This window comes from Bos mutus, chromosome X (assembly GCF_027580195.1).
Source record: "Bos mutus isolate GX-2022 chromosome X, NWIPB_WYAK_1.1, whole genome shotgun sequence".
Lineage (NCBI taxonomy): Eukaryota > Metazoa > Chordata > Mammalia > Artiodactyla > Bovidae > Bos > Bos mutus.
Genome location: NC_091646.1, coordinates 43,607,362 through 43,623,132, shown reverse-complemented (window position 1 = coordinate 43,623,132; position 15,771 = coordinate 43,607,362). Strand labels below are relative to the sequence as shown.

Genomic DNA, 15,771 nt, shown 5'->3' with positions numbered 1-15,771 from the left:
GAACCCCTTTTTGTGTGTGTTAGATTAATAACAAAGCCACACTATGAAATTGATCTTGGTGGAAGAAAAAACATAAACAAAACAGGCTCCCTCCCTCAAGAGGAACCAGAATGTTGTCCATCTTTCCACTTCATACCCTATGTCTGAAATAAATAAGAACTTCTTACAGAATAATCCAAGTAGGCTGAGCTATCTACTTCTTTTAAGGACATTTTTATATTTTTAATTCCTATCTTTCTTGAAGTAGAGGGAGAAATTATATGTGTTGTTTGTAAAAGTTCTCTTCATGGACTGTAGAGTGATATGGAGGTGTCAATGAAAAAAGGAAAATTAATAGTAAACATGGAAACTCTACTTAATTTAGATTAGTAAGATTTGCCTTGCATAGCCTATAATTCAAAAATATTCTATGTTTGGAATAGAAACAATCATATTTCATTAAAATGGAAATTCAGTTCAATTCAGTCACTCAGTCGTGTCTGACTCCCTGTGACCCCATGGACTGTAGCATGCCAGGCTTCCCTGTCCATCACCAACTCCCAAAGCTTGCTCAGACTCATATCCATTGAGAAGGCAATGGCAGACCACTTCAGTATTCTTGCCTTGAGAACCCCATGAACAGTATGAAAAGGCAAAATGGAAATTGGTACCTCTCAAAACTATTGTACTCCCAACAAAATAATGAAAGAAATGAAGTCCAGTAAAGAATGAATGACCAAGCTTTGTCCCCGGCACAGGAATATGAGTGCAAAAGGCTGACAAGTAACAGAAAGTATAGCTGACCTCTCCACCATCCCCCATCTCCATGACAATGAGAGGATGCCTGGATGACAAATACATATCTCACAGGCTCCGAGAGCCACCCGCAGAGAGGCCCCTCAGAGATGTTAACCATTTCCTAGCAGGAACCACCACTGGGCTGAAGAAACCATTAACCACGTGGAATATCCTCTAATATGCTGTGGGATGCAGAAATACAAAACCATCCAACAGCAAGCACCAAAAGAGACCCTAAGGGTCAAAACTATTCATCAACAAGCACCAAAGAAACAGTCTTAGAAAGCAGTGTAAGAGCTCTGTGGTCACCTTTCAAATGCATACAAGCAAATTCATTATCCTACGGAACTACATTGCTGTTCGGTTCATGACACCTTAGTTAGGAAACATTGATGCTTCCTGGTCCCTGCCATCATTCTCCCTCCACTTAAAAAATAAAATAAAATTTATTTCGCTGTGCCAGGCCTTAGGTGCAGCATGGGGAAAAAAAAAAAAAAAGAAAGATCCAGAAAAGCTTTTGGCAATGGTGAAATTCATGGCAGAAGACAAAATAAGTTTTATTTCATCTTTTTCACATTTGAGTGAATCCTGATGGGTAGATTAGCCTGAAAGTTAGATTTTGTTGAGAGAAGAAGAATGTTTTGATTGGAGTGTAAGACTGCTTTATGTAGATGAAGACATTGCAGATGGCCTACAAAAAGAGTAGAAGACTGAAGGAAAGAAAGTTAACATCTCTATTTATATATGTCCATATTTTTTAAGGTAATGCTGCATGGTAGAATGTCAGGAGCACTACTTATCTGTCCTCAATCTTGACCTGTAAAATGCAAATATTCTCCCATGCTACCAGAGGCCCCTTCCACCTTTTAAGGAAAATAAAAACCAGTCCTGCTCTTTCTTGAACAATCAGAGCATTTATAGTCAGTGGAAAGCAAACTGAAATAATTTTTCTATCAGTGCAGTTTTCTGTTAAGCAGCTTATAAGTAAAAGCACCTTATTCTGTGCCATAAAAAAACTGCCGTCATCTTTCTAGGCTGTTTATTTTTAAAATACATTTGCTAAGGCTCCTGTCTGATTAGTCTCACACTTCATACTGACTGTACAAAGATGGTACCGAGAGAGATCATTCCATGGGGTTTCTGTGAGTTTAGTACTAAGGGAATGTAGTGTTGTCAACTGCAAAACACTAAGAATATATTCACAAACTGTATACTTTTTTAGTACTGATTCTGAGTAATCTAAATTAAGACCTCTCTTATTTTGTAGTTGGAGGGCCTCCACAAGCACATAGGGTCAAAAATATCAGCCCCGTTAGCTCTGGCAGTCATTCCAAGGAGCAGCAGCCAATGCACATGTCCAGTGGTGAGAAGAAACCAGAAGGCAGACAGTGGCAATGATTGGTAAAGCATCTTGGATATCAGTAGAAGTGCTTGAAGGGAGAGGGAGGGGAAGGCAGACACAGAGTTTGCAAGTCTGCCAAAAACTCCCTTGTCTGCTTCCCTCTTTCTTAAAGCAACAGAACTGGGGGGTTTTCCACATTCCCTCCCTGTTTCTGCCTCTCTTAGCTAAGATCCTCTTTTCCTGCTGGCCTCCTTTTGTTTTCACTTTCCTAGGCACCTTATTTTGTTCCTTCCCAAGATCCCATTGACTTTATAGTGTTACACTTTCCCTGTTCAACCCCAGTATCCTTGTTCCTGTACAAAGACCTTTACTTCACCATGGTGAGATAAAAGCAGAAAAAATAAATTATAAAGAAGACTATTTTCTCCAAGTCAAGTCAAATCAGAGGAAATAGCCAAAAAAATCTGAAATCAAAGTCAACTGCAGACAGCAAAGAAGTACTGCTCTGCTTGCCAAAAACCCTTTATCATTGCTTACAGATGGATACTTCAACGTGTACAATACATAGCCCTACAATTGTACGTCTAATTGCAGTGTTTTCCGTTCCATATTTAAAGAAAATGAAGTGAGAGTCTGTATTTTTCATTAGAAAATCAAAATGTTAATAAATGGTATGAAGAGTTGCCTAAATTGCAAATCTTCTGCAGAGAGGCGATGTTCCCCTCCCTAAGAAGAAGTCCCATTAGTTTACTCAGAAAGAGCTCCCAAATATTGCCTCCAGCCCATTCAGCTGAATGTACTGTTTCAGTTTAGGGCACCAAAAGCCATTTTAAGGGAGAGGATCACATTTGTAGTTATTTTGAAAATATTACTAACTGGTATAGCATGGGCCCCAGCCAATCAGAACATGCAAGGGTAAGGAATAGCCTGATGGCTTTACCAATGCCCACTGGCTGAATATTAATCCAGATTATGGCTGGGCTGGTGTCAAACTCAGAAATTAGGAAATGAACCCCTAAACATCCATTCATTTACTCAACTTCCTCTGTTTTGTGAAAGGTACTATGCTAGACATGATGACAGATACAAAAATAATTAAGATTTCCTTAGTTATAAGACCCTTGTGTCTTATAGAAATGATAAAAATAGAAAGACTACAGGATAAGGCAGACAATAGGGGCATTATACAAGAGATATTAATAGCATCCTATGTGAGTTCTGAGAAGGGAAATATCATGCCATATCAATATGTCATAAAAAGTCATGGAGAAAAAGACTTTGAAGGATGAGTATGGATTTCAGCAGGAGTTGGAGGTGGGGATAGTGGGCATTTGAGTTAGATGAAATATCATTAAGAGTTTAGAAACTGCAAAGCATTTTGGGAGAGTGGCAAATAGCACAACTACTAGAAAATAGGTTATATAAAGTGTAGGTTGTTACCCTATCAGAGAATGCTTGAATAAGAGACAAAGGTGTATCATTCTTTAACAATGGGAATATACTGAGCTTTTTAGCAGTGGAAGAATATGACCAAAGCTATATATTGAAATATTTAATCTATAGGAATGTGGGCGATAACTTAGGATTCTACTGTCATATCTTTAGACAAAAGGAGATAATTTAGGGAAAGAGAAGTAACCAAGAGTCAAGGATAACCCTAGGATTGACTTTGAATAGCTGGGAGGACACTTGGGTTATGAGAGAAAACTGTTGAGATCAGGAAAAGGAATGGTGATAAAAGACAAATTCAGTTTGGGGCGAGTGAAACTGCAAGTGGTAGCAGAGCATCGAGATCAAGATGTCCAGAAGTTTCTTGGAAATATGATTGGAGATTTCATCACAAGATGATTGAGTTAGTGAGATTTCTGATTATATTGAATACTTTGGAAATGGAAGAGATTATTAGAGGGATTATTAAGAAAAATAAATCCAAACCCAGAACTTTGAAAATGCCTCTCCTTAGGGTCTAAAAGTAGAAGACTAGCAGACAAGTCTGATCAGGAACACTTGGGTAGGTAGGAGGCCAATCAAAACATTATTGTTCTAAAAGCAAAGGAAGGCAAAAAAGGTGTGCATTTTCAACAATGGCATATGCTACAGTGAAATCAAATAAGATCAAGACCAATGATTTGCCATTTGGGAGCTTTCTAGTGACATTTTAAGAGCATCTTTTCAATAATGGAATGGAACTGGAAGCCAGAATGGAGGAACTTAGTAGATGGTGAGGCTCTAGGGGTAGATAGTATTCATTCAGAATTAAACAATTTTATTGACTGTCCCCTGGGCATCACATGCTGGGTTAGGTGCTGAGGATTTAACACCAAATAGGATATTTGCCTCAATGAGCTCACAGACCATTTGAAAAACATGAATGTAATCCACGTGATACCAGTGCAACGCAAGCAACTAACACAGCATTGTAAATCAACTGTACTTCAGGTAAAAACATTTCAATTTAAAAAAAAGTGTAATCTTATATGTGCCATAATGAGATAGGAATCATGTGTTTATGTAGCACGGGACATAGAATAATTCCCCACATCCCCTACCCTCTAGCCTTTGTATTCCCTAAAATATGTGTTAGTCACTTCAGTCATGTCCTACTCTTTGTGACCACATGGACTGTAGCCTGCCAGACTCCTCTGTCTTTGGAATTCTCCAGACAAGGATACTGGAGTGGGTAGACATTCCCTTCTCCAGGGGATCTTTCTGACCCGGAGATGGAACCTAGGTCTCATGCATTGCTGGTGGGTTTCTTTACTATCTAAAATATAGACTACACTTTCTATAAATTTGGTGAGTGAAAGGAACATTTCGGTTTCTATCATCTCTGAATTTGGCCAAATCTTTCTGGACTCTCTTTGTTACAGCCTTTGTTAGCATTTAAGGTAATAAATCCCATATGTTTACAACCTACTTTGTAAAGAATTGTCCATCAGTATTCTTAACTTTGTCATTATAAGGTCAAAGATATGCTTTGGAGGAAAAAGAAATTCATAAAGAAAACCTTGCAGGAGTAAAAACCACACTTAAAATATATACACAATGCCAAATCTTTTTTTTTTTCTTCTGAATATCTATAGATACTTCGAACATGCTTATCTTTTAATCAGCTCCACCTCTTCCTTCTCTGCCCACTGTAAGTATAAACAGGCTTCTCAGCAATAAATAGATATCTAACTGAGCTATTTTGGCTATGACTAGATTTTGATATATAGTTCTAGACATTAAAAACACACATACACAAGAAGAGCATTACAAAGACATGAAACCAGGAAACAGAATAAATGTAATTTAGTTTTAGAAACACACAAGGCAACTAAGAAAATTAAATTTGGAAAAACAGAAGAAACACAGGAGACACATGATCTAGTTTTATGGATCAGCAAATGGAAGTGAAAAAGTGAAAGTGTTAGTCACTCAGTCATGTCCAACTCTTTGTGACCCCATGGACTGGAGCCTGCCAGGCTCCTCTGTCCATGGAATTCTCCAGGTAAGTCTAAATGAGAAGATATAATTTACCATTTGAGAACAGAGAGGAGACAGGAAACAACAATAGCCAACTGGAAAAATCAAACTCTTAAGTCTTAATATTAGGAAAAATATTTTTGTAACAAAACCAAACCCACATTTTCTTAGGCCTTTCTACCTCACAGTAGCTACTGTTCCTTTGCTTTCATCTGAAATACCCTGCTTTCCTTGCCTGCTGTCTGCTACAGCAGCTGGCATCCTCCTGCTTTCAGCCAGAGCTTGAGAGCTGTCAGTGGCAAAGTGGGAAGAAACGCCTCTCTCTTCTTTTAGTGTGACACTCCACCCATGTACAGTCTGACACTCCACCAGTGTACCAAGATAATATACTACTTATGCCTCAAGGTCTTACAGACATTTTTAGAAAAACAGCTTTCAGGTATAAGTTACAGTCCTCTTGATCTCCATGGGATTTGGCCCCATGCACCAAGGCCCAAAGACAAACCCATGTAGCATTCAGTATCCTCCTCCCTTTTTTGATGATCAGGTCTGTTGCGGTTTTCTGTTTGGTTTTGTTTCATCATTTTTACTAGGTCAAGCAGGTCATTCATTCTAAGCTGTTTACTTCTTTCTCCCTCAGGATGAGTTCTTTCCCGTGAGCTTTTTCAGTCTCTAAGTGTCAGAATCTTAGACTAGCTGACTCAACCCCATTTTGTCTGTAGTAAAGTTATTATATTGTAATATGCAATTCAAATCTAGTAAAAAATATTGACATAATGCAAACAAATGAAAACGGTATTCATCCAACTATTTATTGATTAAAGAGTAGGAGTCAGGCAACAGTGCTTGAACCCTGGAGGGCAAAGATGGAAAAAGCATAGGTCTTGCTCTCAAGAACTCAGCATCTCATGGGGAAAACAGAGTATACATAATATAAATGCTATGGTATGAGTATGTAGAAAGTGCTAAAAGAGGAATAAAATGCCTGGAGAACTGAAGAAAGTTTTCATGATAAAAGTGTCATTTGAACTGTGTTTTGAAGGATGAATAGTAGTTTATGTGGAAAACATGAGGAATGATGGCAAATGCATGCAATGGAAAATGGAAAGGAGTGGCGATGATGAAAAGTTTGTTTCAACCAAGAGCCAACAGAAGTTTTTAAGTAGAGGATTACCTAATTATTTGTGCATACACACACACGCACACACGCACACACACACACACGAAAGCAGGAGGGGTTGAGGCTGGAATTAACCAATTTGAGGGACATCTGCATGTATATAGTTGTAGAAACCTTGGGATCCCCCAGGAAGAGTGTATCCAGTGGGAGGTAAAGGCCAAGAATAGTGTCTTTGCGAATTGCAGTATTTGGGAGGCAAACAGAGGAATCAGCAAAGGACACCGAGGGGACAAAATAATTAGAAAGCGAAGAAGAGAAGCAGCAAAAAGTGATGCCAGGAAGACAGAGGGTAGAGAGAATTTCAGAATGGAGATAGTAAGGTCACATCCTGCAGAAAGTTAAGTAGAATGATGACTGAAACGAGACCAGTGGGTTTGTCTGCTAGCAGGTAACAGCTGTCCTTTTCCCAAGCAGTTCTAATAGAGCAGTGAGGGCCAAAAGGGAAGATTTCAGGGATTAAAGAATGAAGAATATCTTTTGATCCTTAAATGCTGGAATTTGAAGGGGGAAAAAAAGGGAGTTAGAGAAAGAAAAGATAAATTGTGTCTCTTCTAGAGATCCTCACAGTAAACTAGATACTTTCAAGGGTCTTGGATGGTGTTGCCAATTATATTAGTAAATTATTATACCTAATGTTTCCCTCTTAATTCAGTTGTATTTATTGAACATATACTATGTGATGTACTTAAAGTACTTTAGCATGCTTGGTGCTTTACAGTTAACAAAGCACTTTCTCATCTGTTGTGTGTATGTGACTCATAGCTATCTAGTACAGAGTTCTGTTTGGGTAAGTTAAAATGAATGACATTGTGGCTCATGCAGAGAAGTGCAGGTGGGAGTGGAGGTGGGGAAGGAGACAAAAAGGATCGAATAATCCTCAGGCCAGTCACTCAGTGTTCTCAGTAGTGTTAGCTCAGTTACCTCTTGACAATAAATAGAGGGTAAATACTAGGGTCTTGGTGTATTGATCAACATTTCAGTGACAGTTAGAAAGATGAGAGCAGGTAAGATAATCTAGGGTAAATGAGTAGAGCAGCCTACAAAGGGTGAACCCTGGAGAAAACAAACATGTGTGGCACTAGTTCTCAGCCCTGGCTAACACTGGAATCACTTTGAGGTACTTTTTAAAAAATACTCATGTCTGGTTCCTCTCTGAAATAATCAAATCCAAATCTATGGAGTAAGAGCCTAAGAAATAGTATATTTTAAAAGTGATATATTGCTATATATAAAATAGATAAATAACAAAGACCTACTGTATGGCACAGGGAACTGTATTCAAGATCTTGTAGTAACCCATAATAGAAAAGAATCTGAAAAAGAATAGATATATGCATATATGTATAACTGAATCACTTTGCTGCACACCTGAAACTAACACATTAGAAATCAACTCTACTTCAATTAAAAAGAAGTTATTCAGGTGATTTGAATGTGCCATGAAAGTTGAGAACCACCAATTCATGGGACTAGCTCAGAAACCAAAGCACATAAAAGAGGGCATTAAGGGGTTAGTTATGGAGGAGTGGGGAGAAAAAGAGTAGTGTGGTACCGCCAAAGCTAAAGGCATAGAGCTTTTCAAAGACTAAGTGCTAAATAGCATCAGATGTAGCCAGGAGGTCCAATAAAATAAGGATTGGAAAGGATCCAGTAGATTTAACTATTAATATTAGGACTTCATTGATGACTTTGGCAAAAACAGTTTTAGGAGAGTGTGTTTGGATAGGGGTGAGAGTGAGTCAGATGTCCTGAGTTCTAAAATGCTATTAATTTTTAAGGCCACTTAGTGTCTTTTTTTCAATCACTTCATGTGACTCTTATGATGAAATGTGTACCTGTATTAGTTACTCAATTTTTGTTTGTTTTTTTCTTTTTATTTATGGAAATTGAATTTTACTTTTGAGGCAGACATATACGTGTGTTGATTAAGAAGATCTAGGTTTGCATTAGGGAGGGCAGAAACAGAAGATTGCTGTGTAGTCTATCCTTGATTATTCTTTGACAACTGGAGAACAAATTGAACACAGACCATTTATGCCCTATTTATATGCAAAATTGTCCTAAGCAACCACTGATGATGTTCTCTATAGAAATTTCAATCATTTTTGCTTGTCTGTTCTCCTACACAATATAATCAGCTCTGCTGCAGATTTCTTCATTGGTGATTTCTGCAAGCTAGTAGGAGATAAGGTCAATTTCAGTTGATTTTTATGAGAATATGAATTTATCAGGCTTCCTTTAGATATTAGAATATGGGATAAGTTAAGACAAGCAATTATTATGCAGCAGTAAATTCCTCTTGGTAGTTTTAATTCCATGTCAAAAATTCCTGGACCTGCTAATGTTGGTAGCTCAGCTCCCACAACCACCTGCTTATTTACAGACCTTCAGTTCAGGAATACATGTTTGGGACCCTATATGTCAGGTGCATGGTGTCATTCTAATATGAGCAGGCACTCTGTGCATCTGTAGCTATATTCAATGACAAGGTATTTTTCAGAGTGTTATAAGTATCTTAAATTTTCTAAAAACCTAATTGCTTTCAAAATTAAAGGGAAATGATTGTCCTAAATGGTGGTAGTGACGATAGGCTTATTTCTGTCATAGGGACTTGGTAGCATATTACTGAAATTTTTCCTCAAGGTGGTAAGAAATTATAAACACTCCTTCCTGTCCAGCTGAATTCCATCTGCTGCCCCCATGGCCAAAGGCAGCTACTTTCACCTGGAAATAAGTGTACTCCCTACCCATCTCCCAGTTTTACTGAAACCTTTGGACACATCTCTCCTGTGTATTACTCCTAATGAGCCTTACTCCTTTCTTTGTGTCCATTAAAATGAGAGGAGTGCAAGGAGAAGGAAGGAAGAGAGCGGTGGTTATCTAAGGCTCTATGATACCCCTTTGAGATTCAAGTTCTTTCATTATTCATTGGTATTTTTTGGATTTGTGAAAGTATGAGCCTGATACCTTGAACTTAATATTGTGCTTCACCTATTCCAGGAAGCCTTTTAAGGTTATGCTCAATGTCAACTTTCTTAAAGATATTGAGGATACAAAGTGTTAAAATACAACAAAGGTTATAACTATATTTCACTATTAAAGGTTTGTGATTTATTTTTAGTATTACCTAGCATATAACTCAGTATAGTATATGCTCTTGATAACTGCTTATTGAATACTTTACAAGTATCTGAAAAGAAATTGAATCTACATGAAATCCTTTTCAATATATTGTACCTAAAGGTATCTCTCAAGTTTGAAATTTGGAGGATGAAAGAAATAGAAGTTCCATTATACATCACTATAAATGGAATTCCATTAAATCTGAGTTTATTTTATGGGCAAACTCGAATATCCTATGTATGTTACCTTCACATGACCTTTTCTACTCAGTAATGCTTAGGCTTGACAAGTAAAGAAAAATGCTTAGTTTTTATAAAACACAAAATATAAATGTATGCCATTACTCTTATTCTTCCGTCCATTGTGCTTGTATTTGACTGCTGCCTCTTTCTCATTCTCTACTCAAATCATGGTTTGTTCTATTACAACTAGTTAGAGGGCAAAATTCCTAAATACTAATAGAGAAATTACAGGGAAAGCAGATTGACAAGAGTCCTTTCAGTTTTACATATCTTCTCATCAGTCTTTGCAAATATATTCTATAAGACAGGGGAAGTGGTGAGTTAATGAATCTCTTTAGAATAATGTTAAATAATAATTGTTTTTCCAGTTTTCTCACAGATTTACGCAGGAGGACAGATCTTTCTGAAATTTAAGGAGTTTTTATCTAGCATGTAGGAGTATTCTAAGGATTTGAACTGTTTGTTTCAGAGACTTTCTAGAATCCAGGATCATATTTTCCTTTCCACTTGAGAAGGTTTTAGCTTGAGATTTCTGGGTTTACTGGTCTGTTATATTGTCTTGCATAGATGTACTATACAGCAAGCAAACAGTATTCTCTGGACAATGAACAGGGATTTTTTTTTTCATACGTATTCACTACTCTTCATTGGTTTCAGCAAGTCAATGTATATCCTGGATCAAAGAAATGAAAAAAACACAAAAAAAAGGATATGATTTTTATATTGTTGTTTGGAAAGTTAATACTATTATGCATGAATTTCATCTTTCTTGCACAATTAGAATTCCTCTTAGATTTGTAGCAGCCTTATAGCTATTAATCAAAAGTGTACATGTTTAGTTTCCTAATAAACTGATTATCTTCAAATATTTGGAGTTAACCTGTGAAGGGAAATTTGTACCAGGAGAATAAATATTATGGCCCTGCGTGGATAATCCAGTATTTATTCTAGTTATGTTTGTGACTACATCTCAGTCATCTGTATCAGTACTATTTTATGTGACAGGAATCATGAGAGATAATTGTGCTTTGTGCATATACTTGTAGATTTCATTTTGTCATATCAACAGATAATTGGAATCAAATATTCTTAAACTGAAAAGAAAAAGGACTTAAAAAAAAACTTTTCTAGTATGTAGATTTCACTTTAATGTCCAAATTGAACTCTCATGCACATATAGAGGACATTAAACCAAGTTCAGTCAATAGTCCTAAAAACTCACAACATGAAGGCACCAAGAGGATGACCATCTTTACTGACGAGGGGTAATGGTCCAAGATAGGAAATAAATTTAGAAATGAAATTTCAACATAACAAACTTCTAGGAAATTATTGGAGGATATTTTAAATGTTAAATTCAGGTGGTAGCAGATTGGGAAGGGCAAATGGGAAGAAAAGTATCAAATTTAGCAATTTAACTTTTTTTTCAGTTGCCATAAATAGTATCAATCAGTTTGCATGGCTCACTTAGAACTGAAATTTCCTAGCAGAGGAAGATGCAAAACACTGAAAAAGGATCATGGTCAAGTTGAATGCTGTCCACACAAATTTTTGCATTGTAGATTATCCTTATGCTTCCGGTAGTCTTTTTTCCTACTTACCATGCTTTTCAGTCCTGGGGTCCTTTGTCTTCACTTTGTCCACCTTTGTCCTCCTGTCCGCTTTCCTCACTTCTCTTCTGCTTCAGAAGAATCCTGTTTTATCAGTTTATCTCCCTCACAACACTGTTTCCTGCCTCCATTGTCCCAACCTGACCTATCACACATTAGCCATGGAAAAGAAAAACTCAGGAATGGAAATGGAGAAATAAAATTGTATCAGTATTGTTTGAAGTCTATTTTACTTCTCTTAAATTTCAGCATTCTGTCTCTTTTAGGAAAACAAAGACCATTGCCAATATTTACTGTTCCAAATAAACCCTCTCTTTATGCCAAACTGTTTCCGATCTCGCTGGCAGGGAAGGGATCAATGGAGGACATTTCAAAGGGACAAGAAGACATTCCTGGGTGGACTCCTGAAATTATGATGTCAGTGCTGCTGAAATTTATAAGTACTCCTGATAGTGAGGAAAGTGTCACATAGATGATAAACCCTTTGTATAGCTACATAAATTATCTCACCAATTAGTATAGACAATTGTGAAATGACTACACGGGTTTTTGCTCTCAAAAAGCATACAGTCTTAAAAAAAAAAAAAAAGCATACAGTCTTAAAAAAACAAAACCCAAAATGCCCTTTCACAAAAATTCCTCAAATCACAGTGTACTTTTACAGCTTGACAGGTATGAATGTTTTCAGTGAAAAGGAAGAAGTTTGGGATTTCAATGAGTAGTTTGACAGGTGTAGTTTTTGTTTTTGTGTTTTTTGTTTTTTGTTTTTTGTTTTTTTGTCTCTCTGCATTCATTGAAGTAAAATCTTAGGTTTTACTTAAGTCATAATTAAGTTCTACTCCAAGGAGCTTTCTTTATTATTAAGGCATGTAAAACAAATTTATTTAAAGAGCACTTTCCTTATAAGCTAATTGATATGTTAATTTTTTGTAATATTTTGAAAACATACACCTCTGTTCATTAACTTTTTTTTTTTTAATTGGAGACTCATTCCAGTAAAGGTGAGACTGTATAGTGTGTGTGCTTTATCTATTTACCTAAATGCAAGTGGGCCCCTTAGAAGGTAACACCTCTTATCAATCGTGATTATTTTCATTAAGTCCTGCAAAAACATTTTTGTTATGAATTATGCATAATCTATCCATCTATTACTTAACTTCTATTCTTGACCATCAAATAGGTATTGTTACCCTAGTTGATTTGGCTATACAAGTTAAATGTGGCAAATCCATTTTTTTAATTGGAAAAGAGCTCAATTTTGAAGTATGCCTTCTTTTGACTTCTTTTGTGAGCTTTATGACACATGGTACATGTCCTGGCATAATCGAAGGTATAAAGAGTAGTGATTGGGTAGAATTCATCACAGAATTTCACTTCCTAACTGTGTATCCAAAGCTGCTTTCATACCAATTAGCTATGACCTTTTATTCTAGCCTTAGGGTATTACATTATTAGAGGCACCATTTCTGAAATATTTTGTTTCTAATATTAGTTTAAGCAAATTTCCTTGCAGTACTGACTGTTTTCCAGGGTAGACAACCCCCTGCCCTCCATGTGCTGCTTCTTTCCACTAAGCTGCTGAGTCTTTCACAAAGGAATTAAACATAATGCTTCTGGAAACATGAATAGCTTGTGCCCTTTTCTGAGTGTCCTACTTCAGAAAGATTGCAGCTACAGTGGTATTACATGCCTTCATTTTTGTTTGTTTCTCTCTGCAAGGAAGTTCCTCCTTTAACATAGAGCCAGACTCTTTTATTCTTGGAATTTTCCTCCTCTAAATGATACGAAGACCTCAGTCATCTTCTTAAAACACATTGTTTCTTTGTCAAATTTATTTCACATCAGTTGACCACGCACCTTGTAGGAATAATGGGGTCTTGGTAAGAGGGTCTAAATGTGTGTGTGCTAAGTTGCTTCAGTCGTGTCCGACTCTCTGCAACCCTGTGGACTGTTGTCTGCCAGGTTTCTCTGTCCATGGGATTCTCCATGCCAGAATACTGGAGTGGGTTGCCATGCCCTTCTCCAGGGGATCTTCGCGACCCAGGGATTGAACCTGCGTCCCTTGTCTCCTGCATCAACAAGCAGGTTCTTTACCACTAGCATCACCAGGGAAGCCCAGGATCTAAATGAATACTGAGAAATACATCTTTTCTGTGAGGGAAATAACCCAAAGCAAGAGCTCTGTGAATAGTCACAATAACACAATCTTTAGAGAAGACACACAGTGTGTTGCTTATATATGTGAACATCTCCACAGGCGACAAGACGTCAGAAATGCAACTAAAATGAAAACAAGCCACTGGTACATTTTTCACGGTCCTTTCATAGGACAACAGTGCTGCTATATGAAAAAGTCCTATTTGACTTGCATTTGGGGCAGAGAATGCGAGGACTTTGCTGAGAGTTGCCTTGTTTATCCCCCTTCCTCCAAAGCATTTCTTTTATGTGAATCTTTCACTTTCTTGTCCCATCCACTTGTTTTGTTTTCAATGTGAATATCATACTATTTATGAGATGGTCACTGCTTTTGGTGTTCACTGGAAAGAGCTCTTTGATGTTCTCTGGAAAGAGCTTTAAGTTTTACTGAGAAAAAGATAATAAAAAAAAAATAGGTTATCAAACAAATTAGTTCAATGCCATTTAAGTAATAGAAAGAGGCAAACTTGACTTATTCAACTTTGACATCTAATTTGAATCTTTTTGTGCATGCTGTTCTGAAAAGTGCTACCACTTGTCAAATTTGAATGGGAGAGAACAAAAAAAAGATAGTAGAATATTGCTTCTTTTTCACTAGCTTTAAAATTAATTGTAGATTACTCAGAACCATATCTGCATTATTAAAGTGAGAAATTCAGTATTTACTCTAAAGTTCTCTACTCATCTAACTCCTTTAATAATGTCAGGATTTTGCATCAGAAGAACAAGAGAATTAATATTTTGTTATGGTAAAAATGTTTTTTCTTTCTTAACTAACAAACTTAAAATTTCTTTTTTCTTCCATTTATGATCTTGTTAGGCTAATTGAAACAAAATTCGTGTGAGTAATTTATATTACTGACTACCTGCCACTTAAACATTCATGGAAGGAAAAATCAAGTCATGAAATATAAAGAAATAAGCCTGCTTTGAAAAGACTGTATATCATTAACAATTCTAGCAGTTTATATTTTCTTAAATAAGGTAGGTTTGAAACATGTAAATGCATGAAGTTGGAAATGAATCTTCCTTGTGCTCGCACTGCTTATAATTCATGGTTAGCCCTGGTGCAAGATGGTAATTTCAAAACCTCACAGATTTTTATTGCTATCTGTACCTGTATGTGTCAACTGCACAAATGATAAAATAATAATGAAAAGACTGATGGCTTAGTATAATAGCTATTGTGCTCTAAATATCTTGTATGCTTTGACATGAAATGCCTCTCTTGCCTTGGTATCTACTTTTCAAAAATCTACTACCCATTCCTGATACTATTTAACTGGGCTTATTTATTAGTCCTTTGACAGTACTGCCTACTATTGACAGTATCTTTTAATTTGCTTAATTTCCTGACATTTTCTATGTTAACTTTTTACTTTGGGATTTTTAAATGCCAGATTTGTGCTTAAGATAGAAAAGCCCTCCACTAATAAGATTTAGTCATATCACCTAAGTACTACAGAGTCATCCCAGATGTAATAGGGAGAGATAAAGAAGGGATCACAGATAATAAATTTGCCCTGCTTTCTCCAAAAAATTATTACAGCAAGCCTTAAGGCTCAGCTTTATTGATAAATATAAATATGGGTTATGTAAGGAAGGCCTATGCCTAGGTATAATAGCAGTCAAATCTGGTTTTAGTCCTTGTGTTAGGCCAAACCACTCCATAAACTGTCCCAAGGCAATTTGAAAACAGGTATTTGTTGTGTAATCTGTTTTTCATTGCATTTTATTTTATGATTTTTATAATTAAAGTAATAAAACTAAGTATTTCCTGACTAACTAGAAGGTAAACAACTTGACACAATATAAATGTGTTTTATCTCGTGA

General features: G+C 36.5%; 1 protein-coding gene across 1 annotated transcript in view; it reads left to right on the top strand.

The window, feature by feature from the left end:
* Positions 1-15,771, top strand: part of DIAPH2 (diaphanous related formin 2) — a 983,285-nt gene that overhangs the window by 809,411 nt on the left and 158,103 nt on the right. The gene's annotated exons all lie outside the window — the stretch shown is intronic.